The sequence below is a fragment of the Erithacus rubecula genome (genome assembly GCF_903797595.1).
Source record: "Erithacus rubecula genome assembly, chromosome: 3".
Classification (NCBI taxonomy): domain Eukaryota; kingdom Metazoa; phylum Chordata; class Aves; order Passeriformes; family Muscicapidae; genus Erithacus; species Erithacus rubecula.
In genome coordinates this window covers 111,122,532-111,137,585 of record NC_136689.1, presented here as the reverse complement: position 1 = coordinate 111,137,585, position 15,054 = coordinate 111,122,532, and positions in this window count along the sequence as shown.

The following is a 15,054-nucleotide window of genomic DNA, read 5'->3' as shown; positions in this document are numbered from 1 at the left end:
ATCCATTAAGGGTGTATTTAATTTAGCAATAGAAAGAAGTGACATCTAAATAGAATTAGCAGTGAGCTAATAACCTAATAAAGCATTTCCCAAAGCTTGTCCTGGTTAAAAACACTTCTGTACCAGGGTTGTATTATGAACTAAAAGCTGGCATCAAGTGATATCTTGTTAGTTACTCAAGACCCAGGAACCTGGGGCAGGGGGAATGGTGCCAGGGTTTGTTGTTTTTTCTAGCAAGGATGAAAGTTGCTTGGTGTGTGGAGGCTGTTCTAGCACAGACAGGTGTTACACAAGTGCTCTTGAGATTGCTGTTGGGGAGTCAGTAAGTGCACCCCAGAAATGGCCATAAACCCCTCATGCATCCTGCCAGCCCAGCAGGGAGCAGAGCAGCTCTGGATGCCCACACATCACTTCTTTTTCATTGCCATAGGACAGACTGGATAACATTTAACTCAGATTATATAACATGGGGGTTTGGGGCTTTTTTTTCTGGTTCCACCATTCACAGAACTCCCTATTTTTATCTTCTTTTTCAATGTTATTCCGTGTTATTTGATTAGGTTGTCATGCCATGCTATGGACTTCAAAGCTGTATATATTTCTTAAGAATCATTTTAAAAGTTCATTTAAAAAGTGAAAAGGTGTAGAAGAAATAGGAAACAAAAAAACCCCCCCAAAAACTCCCAAAAACTCTTTTGAATCCCAAGATCTCTCAAGTTAAATTTCAATATTTCAATGACAAGATGCACAATCCTTAAATGATGGGAGGTAGAACTTTTTCAGATATTCTCATCTCTTTTGGGCTGTTTGTTTGTACATGTGTGAATGAACTTTTGGAAAATAATTTAACCTGACAGCCCTGTGTCAGACAAATTTGTAACATGAGCATTAGATGAAAGTATGTATAAACCTAGTTTATTGATTGAGAAAATACATAATTTGTAACAGCTTGCATTGCAAAAGGTGGGTTGTTTCTTGTGCCTTAATTGTAGACTACAAGTAAACACTGAAATGACAAATTTCTGATACTTTAACAAGCTCAGTTTACCATTAGGAAGATATACAAAGTCTGTATAGATGATTTTTTTAGAAATAAATCTTAGAAATGTCAAAGCAAATTCATTTAAAAATGTGTCAGTCACACAAAGACTAAAATAATTTATCATAGAGCTTAAACTAAAAGTCTGAATGCTCATTGCCAGCTCAGACCTGCAAATGGCAGACTAAGAATTATTATTGTAATATCTCAGAAAGTTTGTGAAATAGGTTTTCTGCCTTTATTTTAGCCTTTCACAATAGAAGTGATGATATTATTATCCTCCCTCTGCAATTTAAATTTAATTTTTACTCATTTACTAAAACTGATTGAACATTATCTCAACCTCTGCTGACATTTATGTCTTCTGAAAATAAAAGAATTTGAAAATAGACTTTTCTTCATTGGCGAGTAAGCACAATCTGACTATTTATGTGGAAGGTTGAGTTAAATAAGCCCCAGGAGAACCTGAAATGTAGCTTAGTTTCTTCCACAAGCCATCTGCTGTCCCTGTTTCTACAGAAAAGAAAACAGGCTTCACCTTATGGCTGCTTTGGAGAGAACTGCAGGCAATGAAACGCTGAGTCACTGTGGGAAAGGTTGGGTCGTGCAGCTGAACCAACTCCTGCCAAATGCAACTTGAAAGTTGGGAGCAGGGAAGAAAGTTTCCTTTTGGGTGAATGTTTTATCATTGTTCACAGCAAGTTTTTCCTACACATTGTTTCCTCACCAGAATCCCATATCTGATCCACAAGTGATGCTATGATAGAGGGGACAAGTGAAGCCAGGAATTCCTGGTAATTGGGAGATTTGGATCTGAGAATGATTTTTGTCTTTTTCCTGTGAGTGCTGGGGGCAATAAGATAGCTCAACTATAAACAGAGATTAAAACTAGATTTAGCAGGGGAAGGGGATGGAATTCTAAGCACTCTAGAGAAACCAGAGGCTGCTAAGGAATTAGGCAGAAACAGGGAAACACCTGGGAATTGCCTCAAGGGAATTAGGAAGAATTCTAAAAAAAGGAGTCTCCCTATTCTTTCAACTGTTAGCAATTCCACAGTTGCCTACCTGATTTTTCAGTTGTCCAAGGATAAAGTCTGACACATGATGGATGAGATATAATGCTTTATAAAGAACTAAATTGTTTCTTTTTTATTCAAGTCAAGGACTTTACCTCTTTTTTCCTCTAGTCTCCCTTGCTCTAAACACCTTTTTCTATTGTTATTTCTAGACTGATGCCTGAGAAGCTGTCAATGCTCGGATGTTTCAACATTATTTCAGAAAAAGTATCAGCAAAAATATTTTAATGCAGAATAAGATTTTGGCACCTTTCTGATATGCTTTGCTTTTCCCATGTATATATGAAAGATTCCCTGCTGGAAAACAAGAGGCCTTGTGTTGATATATCTTTCCTCCATATGTTAGAATTGATTTTACTAGCATCAAATGGAGATATTTGGGTTCTTCTTTAGCAAACTTTCCTGCTCTGCACCACAGTTTGAGAATAGCCTTTCTTTTTCCCCTTTTCTCCTAGCTTCACAGCTTGCTGTGGGCATCAAAAATGAATGATTCTTCTAACTGTGAGTGGGCAGTATATAACGACAGAATTAAAATTTATTATTTTACAATGCAGGAGGTCCATGCAGTACTTGGCACAAATGAGCTCAAATGGAGTGCTCTTGGTTATTTATCCTTAAGATAAATCCTTATTATAATAAATAACATTAATTGTGGTTCAAGCATCAACATTAAATTCTTTCTAACCATGTCAAGTTACCTTATCTTCAGACTGTCTGACAATAAAGTGAGAGTAGCCTCAGCCATAGTTTCCTTGGCAAACACATGAGCATCTCACAGCATTTCCATAAGGGTTGTGAGACAGCAGAACAGGTGGCCCAGAGAAGTTTTGAATGCCCAACCTTTGCAAGTATTCAAGGTCAGATTGAACAGGACCCAGAGAAACCTGGTCTGGTGGATGGTGTCCCTGCCCATAGGAGGGTCAGAAGTGTGCCCTGGTAGCCAGGAGGGCCAACCCTGTCCTGGGGTGCATCAGCCACAGCACTGCCAGCCAGGCAAGGCAGTGACTCTGCTGCTCTCCTCTGCACTGCAGTGGCTCCACCCTAAGTACTGTGTGCAATTTCAGGCATCCTACTATTAGAAGGCTGTAAAGCTATTCTCTATTAGCTTTACAATGCTATAGTGTCCAAAGGAGGGCTACAAAAATGGTGAAGAGTCTTGAGGGGAAACCTTATGAGGAATGGCTGTGATCACTTGGTCTGTTCAGCTTGGAGGAGACAGGGAGACTTCATTGCAGTCTACATTTTCCTCATGAGGGGAAGCAGAGGGGCAGGCACTGATATCTTCTCTCTGGTGACCACTGACAGGACTCAAGAGAATGGCTTGGAGCTGTGTCAGCATAGGTTTAGATGAGACATTCAGAAAAGATTCTTCACTCAGAGGAAGCTTGGGGAGTGGAACAGGCACTCCAGGGAAGTGGTTCTAGTTCCAAGCCTGACAGAATTCAAGAAGAGTTTGGCAACACTCTCAAGGCAGATAGTGTGTCTCTGGAGGATGTTCTATGCAGGGCCAGGAGTTGGATATCCATGATCCTTGTGGGTGCATTCCAACTTAGGATATTCTGTGATTCTACAATCATATAACTAGATGATCTTGAAAATCCCTTCAAACCCAAACCATTCTATGCCTACATTGCTCATCACCATGCCAAAAGTGATTACAATGGGCAGTTGAGGTCATTTCCTTATCATTACAATGTGCAGCAGCTAAATGAAATCCACTTGGTCACTTCAGGTAAAATAAGGAATGATTCTGGAGATCTTCTTTCAAGCCTGAACCTTTGCCACCTGGAGAATGAAACATCATCTACAGCCAGCTCTGCATGGGTACAGAGAAATGCAGTTACTACATAGTAGTGGGGAAGATGCTAAATAGAAAAATGGTGAAACAGCTTCAGCTTATTCAGAAAGCCTGCCTCTTTTTTTTCATAGATGAAAAAAGGCAGGTGTGATATACCTCAGCCAGTTACTTTCCCTTCCTACTTTCCTTTTACACCTATCAGCAGGCTTTCAAGCAAAGAGGCAATGTTTTATGAGATGGGAACTGACACTTAGGTCCCATTGCAATTTCTGCAATCATGAGTAGAAGAAGCATAATTCAGAACAGGATCAGAGCCCAATATAGTCCTATGTCTCTTGTCTCAGGATTACAGCAGGCAAGTCACCAAAACTCTTCCTCTATTTAAAACAGGCATCATGATACTTCATAGGTGATATTGTAAAAATTCATTAAGTTGTCTGAGCACAACAAAAATATGCATGATGAAATCATGCATGTTACATTTTTAGGTAAAGTAGCTGTAACAATCTTTAGAAAAAAAATCAGTACATGTTGGTGGCAAAGAAGGAAACTGAGGCATGAATTGTCCTGGGCAGGAAGGGCTTCTTGTCTGTCCTGCAGTGTGTCCCATTTTTAAGTTAGTTTTAAGACCATTTGCAGTGTCTGTATGTCTTCATCTTTTCTCACTGTCTCTAGAAACTTTAATATCCTGGCCTGAGGATATAGCCCTGGATGAAACCAGAAACCTTAGGGAGCTAGTTGAAAACAGACTAAACAGGGAAATAGGTTTCTCAAGCACACATTTCCTTTTATTGAGCCACAAAAACTTCACTTTTTATAGCTTCCCTGAATGCACATATAACCCTCTCTTCATTTCAGCTGGACATTCAAGCCTGTAATTTGATTTGTTTAACTAACATTTGTAACCTTCACTCCCTGTAGCTTTCTGCAGGACAGGCTACAGAACAGCACTTCCTAGCCAGGGGAGGGACAAATTTTGGTAACTGAATGAAGGAAATGGATGAGTAACACATTGCCTCCAGGGAAAAAGAGAGATGGGTCCACCCCTAAAAAGGGAACAAAGTATAACATCCCTATTACAGTAGGTTTCCTGAGTCAGGCTCTTGGGATAAAACTGAAAGAATAACCCCCCCACCACCTGCCTGCTGAGAAACTTTGTTCTGAAATGTAAAATATGTGCTACTCAGCCCCATTGCACAGTTATACCATGTAATGTTAATCCTTCAGGGAAAGGACTAAAATCCAGCTTTCCTGAGCTTCAGGTAATGTCCCTTATTCATAAGCCAAAATATTGCTCTTTTCTCTGTAGTGAATGTTTTTTCTCATTACTTGTTAGCAGGGTGCTGAGAATGCAACTGAGGATGCAGACCTGTCCTGGGGCTGAAGACTACTGTCAGGAGATGGAGCATGGATTGGTGGGGCTCCTTGCAAGAGAAGTACTTATCTTAAAGGTGGGCAAAAACCCTCTCCTTCCCTTTTGAAGTGACGGGAAATCTTTTCTGTCTTTGAAACAAAAAATAAATCTAAGCCTTTTGCTTGGTTCTGAGGTCTAGGCAGTGGACCCTTAGTGGTAGTAAGTACATCCCTATCTATCTCAGAATAAAGTACAGGGATTTATAGGAAGAAATTCCTCTGGGTTATGCAGCTTTAGGTCCCATCTCTATCTCTCTGATGTTTGCTGTGTACCTCACAGGAAACTTTCTTATCTATTCTAAGCCCCATGCAGTGCCAAGGGCACTCATGGTCTCCTCCATGTCAAATGCAAATACTCAAACCCTCAGGATGACCAGTTAGGGAGTTTCTCCCACCTTGCAAAAGAGCTTCCCCATCTCTGGTGTACATATATATCCATCTACAGATCAGATATGAAAGATTCTGTCTTCATACATATCAGCAAACACACTATGGGTATTCTACAGGATGTATGTCAGTGTTTCTGATAGTACCATTGGGTCCAAAGGGCTTTACATCATTTTCCTTGCAACTGGGAAAATAACAAAAATTGTATGGAATTACATATGTGCACATGAGAATGCAGAGGCAGCAATCATTCATGCACTGAAAAGTGGTCAAAAGAGGTTGTCCTCATTTCTGCCATACATTTCCAAACACAATTGCACATACTGAAGTCACTGCTGTAAAAAGCCTGGCATAAGCTGAACTCAGATAAATCAGATGTTAGATTATTTCTTTTCCTCCTCAACCTACAATAGTGGTAAAACCTAAGTGGTGCTCAGGTCCTTCAGGCACAACCCTAATACTGTTTTCAATTACATTATCAGACAACATAAGCATAATGATATCCAATCTTCCTGTCCATAGTACTTGCACTCCATTAATGCCTGAACATGCAGCAGTTCCAGTCTAGTAAAAGAGACCCTGCCTGAGAAAATTTTAGTCTAAATAAGCAAAGATGGAGGAGCTATTTAAAGAGACCTCGCTGAGGGATTAAGAGATGTCAGACTTTCTGGCAGGAAGCCTGTGGGAGGTCAGGGAACTGAACCAAGGGCTGCAAAGCCCCAGCAGCATCAGTCTCCAAATTGCTCTTTACCTGGCAGCTGCCTGCCAGAGAGATGTGGTGGTTGCTAAATGAAAAGCAGATGGAGTTAAGTTTAGTTAAACTATACAGTCATAACAACAAAGAGCTCTCATCTAATCACCCAGCAGTAGTAGGGCTGGAAATGTAATCAAGTTGTTTTCTATAAATCATTTTCACAAGATAAGAGGCCTGGCTATACAGCATGGCTCACTAAGTATTTACACTGTAAACTTTCCTGCCCTCAGCACCACCCCTTTGCTCTGAATTATTGCTTTAATGAATTTAATCATGAAATGTAACAGTTGGATAATAAGGACTCTGTAAACTTCCCCCTCCTTTCCTTTTAAATTAAATTATATATTGGTAGTAAAATCATGATTATTTGAAGGTTGCCTTTATGGGAATTCTTGCCCTCTGAGGAGGGTGGTGAGGAAAAGAAAAAAAAAGAAATAAAGTTTTTACTTACAAGAGAAAATAGCTTGTGGAAATAATTACACAACTTGTGAGCCCTGCACAGCATCTGTATTTAACTACTTTATACTCAAGCCTTTAGAAACAGGCAAGTAGTCTGTCTTTCAAACAATTGAATATATAAAGTGTCTAAGTAATTGTACTATTTTACTAATGTATTGCCAAAATAAAGTGATTGAATTTTCTGAAGAGGAGGGGGAGAATACTGATAATGTCTATTGTAATAAGGAACAATAATGGACATAAAAGTTTATTAACTCCACAGGTCACTGCACAGCAACAGCAGAGAAGCAGTAAAAGGGAAATTCAATTGTGTTGCAGCCCACAGCATGCACTGAGCTCCTCATTAGGTGGGCTCACAGTTCTCCAGATCAGACAGGTCACTAGCTGGGATGGGAGAGCCAGGGAGCAGAGTTTTGCTACTTCAGCTGCACCCCAGCCTGTCCCCAGCATTCAGACAGCTCTCTGGTTTCCTCTGATTGGGGTTTTTTAAGATTTTCAAGATTAACATGTTTTGGTTTACAGTCCATGCTCCCATTCACTTCTAGGTTCTTACAGGCTGGCCACACCAACATCTTTTCCTGCAGCCCCAATCTCTTACGCTGAAGGCAATTGAAAAGAATGAATCACTCCAGTATTAAATAAACTCCTGTCCACTCAGGTCACTGCTGTGGCCTCTGGAGGATTTAAAGTAAATAAAGGAGTTGGTTGACAGTGCATTTTTTACTTACTTTGTTTAAAGTTGGGCATTGTTTTTTCTGGAAAGACAAAGCACTTTCCCTTATTTTGAGTCCTTGCATTTCAATTATGCTGGAAAATGGTGATGTTTGCCAGACTGGCCTGTTTCCTGCTGCCAACATCTTCCTGACAATGTTTGAATGACTACAGGGACAGACATGTCCCAGAGCTGCCCTGCAAGCTCAGGTCTATCAGAAGACAGAAACAGGACTGGTACTTGTATGAGCTCTCTCAGATGAATTTTTTTTTCTAGCTCATACACTTATTTTAATTGTACAACTTGCTGCATTAAATCCTACAAGCATTGGCAGCCAAAGCAAAACAGCAAAAGAAAGTGAGCTACTTTAATAGTGTATTTTCTGAGGATTTAGATGCTTGGCTGATTTGGTATTTAGCATCTTGTGCCTGTTTAAATAGTTGATTTCACAATAATATCTAAAAAGTTTTTGTTAAACCTATTTAAAAAACCTCTGCAATAATGAAATTCAGCCATTCAATAATGAATACAGCCTCGTTTGGTGCAGTAGTTTTATTTTCCTCTCCTACAGTTTGAAATCTGACAACGCTGCAGCAAACAAACAGCAGATGGGATTGTAACAGGGCTTTTAAAATAATGAATATCCATAATTCTGCGCTAAGACTCAGTCTCTGCCCTTGGATGGCATCTAGGGTGCTGGCAATGCCACTAACAAAATAAGGCAGATTGCTGTTTTTCTGTCACACAAGTGAAATACTATCAGTACAGTGTGCAGGAGTGTGCTGATGTTGTACATCAAGGGCAGGAGTTTGAGGGGAGGAGAGGGAGAGGGAGGGAGGGAAGCTGCATGAAGCCATCAGCACAGTGCTGGGCCAGAGCTGCAAATCCCTGGGATGGGGTTTATGAGCTGTGGGGCTCTGTGCTGTGTTGCACACTCCCAAGGCTCTGGGGCAGCCCATGGAGGGGCCTGAGAGAGGTCTGGAGTTAGCTTTGAGCTCAGAGAGAGTGAGCCTGCCTCTGTCCAAAATCTAATGAGTCTCTGTCATCCCGCCAAGCTGAGAGGAAGGAAATGTTAATAGATGCATCAAAGCCCAGTTCACACAAGCATCCCCCTGGGATATCAGACCAGCTGTGAGAAATGCTTCAATAAGTCATGCAGGGCTTTGCTCCCTCCTCACAGGGCTTCTTGTAGATTTTATCCCAGGGAGATTTCATATGAAAGGTGCATTGTTCAAGCCAGCCAAAGCAAGGGTCTTCTCCCCAGTCCTCCAGGCTCATAATAACAGGGCATTCTCCTCCAGGAACTCTCTGAGTGATCTCCTGGGTCTTGCCTTCTTGACTGCCTCTGTGTTTTAACTTCCCAGCTGCCTGGAGCTCAGCAGCCCAGAGCACCCATGGCCAGGCACCCAGCAGCCCTTGGCACACAGGGTCAGGCTCCCTCCTGTGCCTCCAGGGATGAGCCTGGTGGGGTCTGTCACAAGCTCTGTGGGGCTCTCTTCCCAGGACCAGAAAATCCTCTGAATAAACAAGGGAAACAGCAAAGTGGCCAAGGTGACTTTGCAGGTTTGCAGACATACCTGCCTTGCCCTAGGGGGAATTTAAACAATTACACTCAGCAAACTGGGTTGCTCAGCTAAAAATTCTCTGTGACTGTGTTAAAGCTGGCAGCTAAAATAGAAGGAATGCATCTCCCTGCACTATTAGAAGTAACAGACTACTTTGGTTGGTTTTTTTTAAATTTACTTTTACTATTTCCTTTGCAAATTGCTAGGCACTTCTAAACACAAACCAGTTTTTGCCCTTTCAACTTTCCTCACATTACAGCCCAGCTAACTCCATTAGCAAATAAAGTAAATAGCCAGAGCACTCATGAAAGTCTAAATTCCCTGAAGGTAATAACTGTATAAAGCACATGGGAGTTGTTATTTCAAGGCAAGGAAATGGAAAGCTTTTAGTTTATCATTAAGCTGGCTTAGTATTTTGGTAGGCCTTGGCACTATTTATTAACAATTTATAAAGTCAAGCAGGGGTGAATCTACGTAAGTGATACATATTTTTGTACTGACATGTGGGACTTGTGCTATTTGTCCTGAACTCCATGTAAACAGTGCTTAGTAGGCTCTGACTTGGCTTTTCCTATTAAATAGTTTGCCTGTGTGAACTGAAGTCACTGCAAGTTCCTGCAAGAATTACCTACCCTTCAATGCAGTACTGATGTCAGGAAGCATCTTTCCAGGCTGCCATTAGCTCAAAATTCAATATTTAGAAACAAAACAGTATGAGGAGCCTTTGAGCTCTCACAAGGGCTTATATCCTTATGGAAGAAGAGGCAGGGATGAATGAGTAAGAATGAAAAATACTCCACAAAGGAGAAGAACAAAAGAAGACACTCACTGATGTGTGATCCCATGGGAACCAAAGTCCATCAGCTTATATTGGAAGGACACACAGGTTCCATCTTTTGCCTGACGTATTTTCTAGCTCTAGCCTGACTTTTTTGGTCCCATCTTTTAGTCCTTCTAGTCTTTGTTCCTCTGAATTCTCTTTCCTTTTTTCAGTTCAATGTGCACATGAAAATGCAAAGGTAGCAATTATTCATGCTTTGGAAAGTGGTCAGTTCTAGTGTTGCAACGGTTAGACTAAGCTTCTATTAGTTCTTTCAAGGTATTTGCAATGCTCAGCAAAACTGTGAAAACATAGAAATAAAAAACTCAGGTACTTACTTTTGTCACCAGTGAGTAAAATGGGTGTTTTCATTTAGAAAAGCTCTGCTGATGAGATGCCCACCCTTGGCCTCATTCACTCCTCTCTGTATGTGTGCCACCTCAGGGGAGGACACTGGACAGATACACAGATGTGCACAGTGGTTTTCTTCTGATATTCCTTCAGGGCTCATGTGCTTTTATAAGCAGCCACAAACTGTCTGTATTGCTCAAAAATCCAACAACTTGCAAATGTAGACAGCACCGAGTTTCTAGCAGTGTAGGTCATTACATTAGTGTTATTTAAAGTACAACCAGACTGACATTCTAGCTCACTGCTTTCTACTCACTCAACTCCTCTGATAGTCTAAGGGCATCCTAGTTCTTTGATAATTTGGGCATTCACCCATTTGTGGTATCATGCAGCATCAGAGGCTCTGGGCTTAATTCTGTGGACAGCTTTTGTCAGTTTTCCTGTCTGCAATACACTCTGCTGAGATCAATGTCATTCTCCAGAGAATGTGGGGCAGAACTACCTTTTTTGCAAAACCTTTTTTTGTGTGTGTTGTCAGTTTTCTGAGGCTCATATCTTGATTTTGAAGGAACCAGAGCTATGGAAATGGATGGTTGATAGTGGAGACAATACTCTGAGAGACAATACATAACGTTATTGTGGGATTACATACAGATTAAACTGGAAACAAGTAAATTAACAACCCAAAAGCTTCCTGTTTCAAATACTTAATTTCTTGTGCTTTCCACTCTGTGAGTAGCAGGACTGTTCAAGCCTGAGAGGACAATTATGAACAGCAATTAGTGGAATATGCTGCCTGTTAACTTTGACACGGCCTCTGTTATGAGGCACTCTCTTCATAGGCAAGGAAAAAGTAATCATTTAATATATTTTGTGTGGCAGCATTTCTGCAGTAATCCATTTCAGAAATAGAAATGGAAGTGGGATAAGTAGAGAGAGGAAAAAAACACAACCCTGTTTGCTCTTTCCTTCCCATGGGTCACCAGAAAGGCAGGAATTGTCACTATATATATATATTTATGTGTAATACAAAACTACTATTTCTATTAGAAGTCTCTATTTTAAAAACCAATTTTTAAAAATTAATTGTAAATTTGAAATGCAGCTAGAATATTAAAAAAGTTTAATAATGAAAGTTCATTACATCACTCATTTCCCATTTCTCTTTGATGCCTGCTTAAGGAACCAGGATGCTCAATTCAGATGTAGAGATATGAGCTGCAGCTCACAGGCTTTCCACCTTCTAGTGAAATGGAAAAGATTTGAGTGAGTTCATGAAAGCAGACTGTCTTCTAGTGTTCTGTCTTACTGGCTGAACCAAGACTGTTCCACCAGGGCCTTCTGCTTCCACTGAGAATTGGTGCAGTTTTGTTAATTTTTATCCCCTTTTAAGAATACAATTCGTAAAGTTAGTCTCAGCTTGTCTGTAAACAAGTTTATTTATGCTTTTGTCAATACCTTCTATGAGATTGTACTCTCCTAAGGGAACAGAAATATAATTTCTTTTCCAATCTGCTGTGCTAAACAGACTTTTTCCTTTCCTTTACTCATTCAAGGTCAGGTCTAGATCCAGACATCTGTTTTCAACATCGTATTTTGTATGATAGTTCTCAGATTACACTCTGTGGCAGCAAGAGTGGGTGGGACATGAACACTTTACAGAGTATTTAAAGAATCAGTTACATCTTTCCTGCATGCTGCTACAGCCAAGTTCCCAGAAATCTGTCCATTTCCAGCATAAAGACCAGAAATTACTCTCTTTGAAAATGTTTGGAATATGGGTTACTTTGATACTTTGCTCTTTAATGCAAATGTTTTCCTGATAAAATATCACAGACTTTCCATGCATGCACATAAAGTAATGAGCTCAAAGTTTTCTTTACTTCAGGAGCTCTGTTATCATGATTGCTTGATGGTTTTACATCTTTGGACTAATAAATATGTAATTTAGTGTTCAAAGGAGATAAATAGTTATAGCTCTGTGCTGTCAGCCAATGTGACGTGTACTTTTGGGTAGAGATATGGCACACAAAATAGGCCATCACCTTCCTCTTTGCTACACCTCTACTTGTAAATACAAGACTGACTATCTAGACCACACTAATACTGTGCTCCTATAGAGCCTTTATCAGGACTTAGGAGCCCTGCAAGGCAGACTGACTTACAATCCCCCTTTCCATCCTGACATTTCCAATTTGGCCACAGCAGTCATGAAATAATTATGAAGGGCAGGAGGATTGTTGCAAGAATTGATCTATATTTACATGAGATTCTGTTGCAGAAGAGGAGGTTTATCAGATTAGAGATCAACTGTACTCACGGTGAAACAAAATCATTTATTATTTAACCTCTGGATGGCAGAGGGGAAGAAAGTTCATACTTATTATTTATTTCTAAGCTAAGAAAATATATACTAAAATTGGAATTTATTTTCTCCTCTGCTACATCTTCCCCCATTTGACTACCATTTTTTGACCTGCCTGTCTTGATGTCAAATATTTTTCTTCCTGTTCTGTAATATCATTAACAAGAACTTAATCAGAAAACCCCACTTGCTACACTGTATGCATTAATGTATTATATATACACTCTGCACACAATCATACATTATATAGCAAATATGTGCAATAATAATTGAGTGGCCTTCAAGGTTTACAAAAATGCCAACTTCCATGGCATTTTATTTTTTGGCAGCAGTATATTTTCTATTAAAAGTTATGATGCTGTTTTGCAGCATCTATTTGGTCCCGGGAGAGAAGAAGGAAGGGAGGAGAAATGGGCACTCAACAGCTTTTTGGGCAGAGTCTCTAGCTGCCAATCATACAAGACATCATCACTTTTGGGATGGCAAAGCCATGGAAATATCCTCTCTGTGGTGCTTGTGGGTGTTTGTGCAGGTGCCTGACTCTGCTCTGCTTCAGTCTCAGGTAGATACCTTTCCCACCCTCCATGAATCAATCCTAATCAGAAATGCCACCTGCCAGATGCACAGATTACACAGCAGGAAGGGCACTTCCATCAGAGCTGGCTGCAGTGGCACACATCACTCCTGTTCTGGAAACCATCCTGCTCAACACCCAGCACCTCCCCTGAGCACTGTAAAACCCTGTGACTTGCTGCAGTAGCTGCCATGTGGTGTTTTGGGCTTCTTGCCAGTATCAAAGGAGTGGCCTGAATTCCCAGAAGCTTTCCAAGCTTTTGCAGTGGAAGTGTCCTCCAATAGTGTCTGATGCTGCTCAGATATGCCACTGACAGAAATACAAACAGGTATAATGGCATTTTTGGAACAGGTCTCTGCTTCCATAATTGAGTGCAGAAGAGCTATCTTCAAACAGGATATTTGAAGTTCCTAAACCTTCAACCTGACCTGCGAATAACCTGTGCAACATCCTCTCGAAATGAATTACCAATGCTTTAAAGCAATAAATGTAATTTATGAATATATTTGAGACCAGAATTCATAAAGTTCATCCAAAGTCCTTTCAACCTTCAGGTTTTTATTTTTATCAACTTTACAAGACATTTATATTCCTGCACATTCTGCAGAGAGATAAGAATTTTTTGTTACGTGCTGTAATTTACAGGATAATTGTCTGATGCACCTGTGTTTCCATAATTGTGAGAGTCCAGAATTTCTTGTTTAAAGGTTTAATAACTTCATTTACTATGATACTCAAATTTTACAGTGCAAATTATATGCAAATTTGAAGCACTGTATAAAATATTTATACCATGCCTAGATGTGGCAGCTACATTCGCGATTACATTTTTATTCCTGTTATTTATAAATCAAACATGAAGTGGTGATTGCTTTTTTTGTTCCCTTGGCAAGAATATTTGCAATAAAACTATCTCTGTGCAGAGTCCTTCTGACAGCTCACCACATCAAACTCCAAATTATGAAGACAATTCCCATATAAAAAGCACAAGATATTATTCTGTGGAACTTTCCAAGGTCTCCTTCAGAGCTACCACTTGACTTTGGCTTTGCATAAATTGTGAAGCTCCGTGTGAGTGGTGCTTGTGACAGATAATGGCATCATAACTCTTTATCAGTACTCTTCTGGATCATCCAGTTTCCTGCTAGAGGCTGCCTGCAGGTCAGTCATCAGCAGTATTGCCTGTGTCTGTGCAAAGATACACTGACACGGGCAGAAAACTTTTGGGTGAAGGCTGTGACAGTATTCCACTGAAAATTCACCTGGTTGCTTTTCTAAATAAAGCAGGGATTGTGAAACCCACATGTAGAATAATAGTCCTGACTCTCATTCTGCCAGCCCTGACAGCTCAAACCCAGCCATTCCATCTCCTCCTCTCAGTATCTGAGGGACATCTAGCCTTGTTAACACATATAAATAATTTTGTTTTGCTATCCTACAAGTTAAGAGTGGTAAGCTCATGTAACTTTACAGTCTCTTCTCCAGTTATGACTGATGCAACCTAACAGAACTGCAAACTGCTCTATGAATTATAGAAAATGACAGCTGTGGTACTTGTTATAAGTAAGTCAGCTGAATTCTTCTGCACTGGCTTCAATCCTGTTTCTCCTTGCTCTAACTGCACATTCTCCATCTTCCCACTTGTACAGCTGCAGAAGAAATTGTTTAGTCAGATTTTAATTTTTTTAAAAATAAACTTCTGCAATGGATCACCCTCTACTCACTGAATAGCAAGTACATA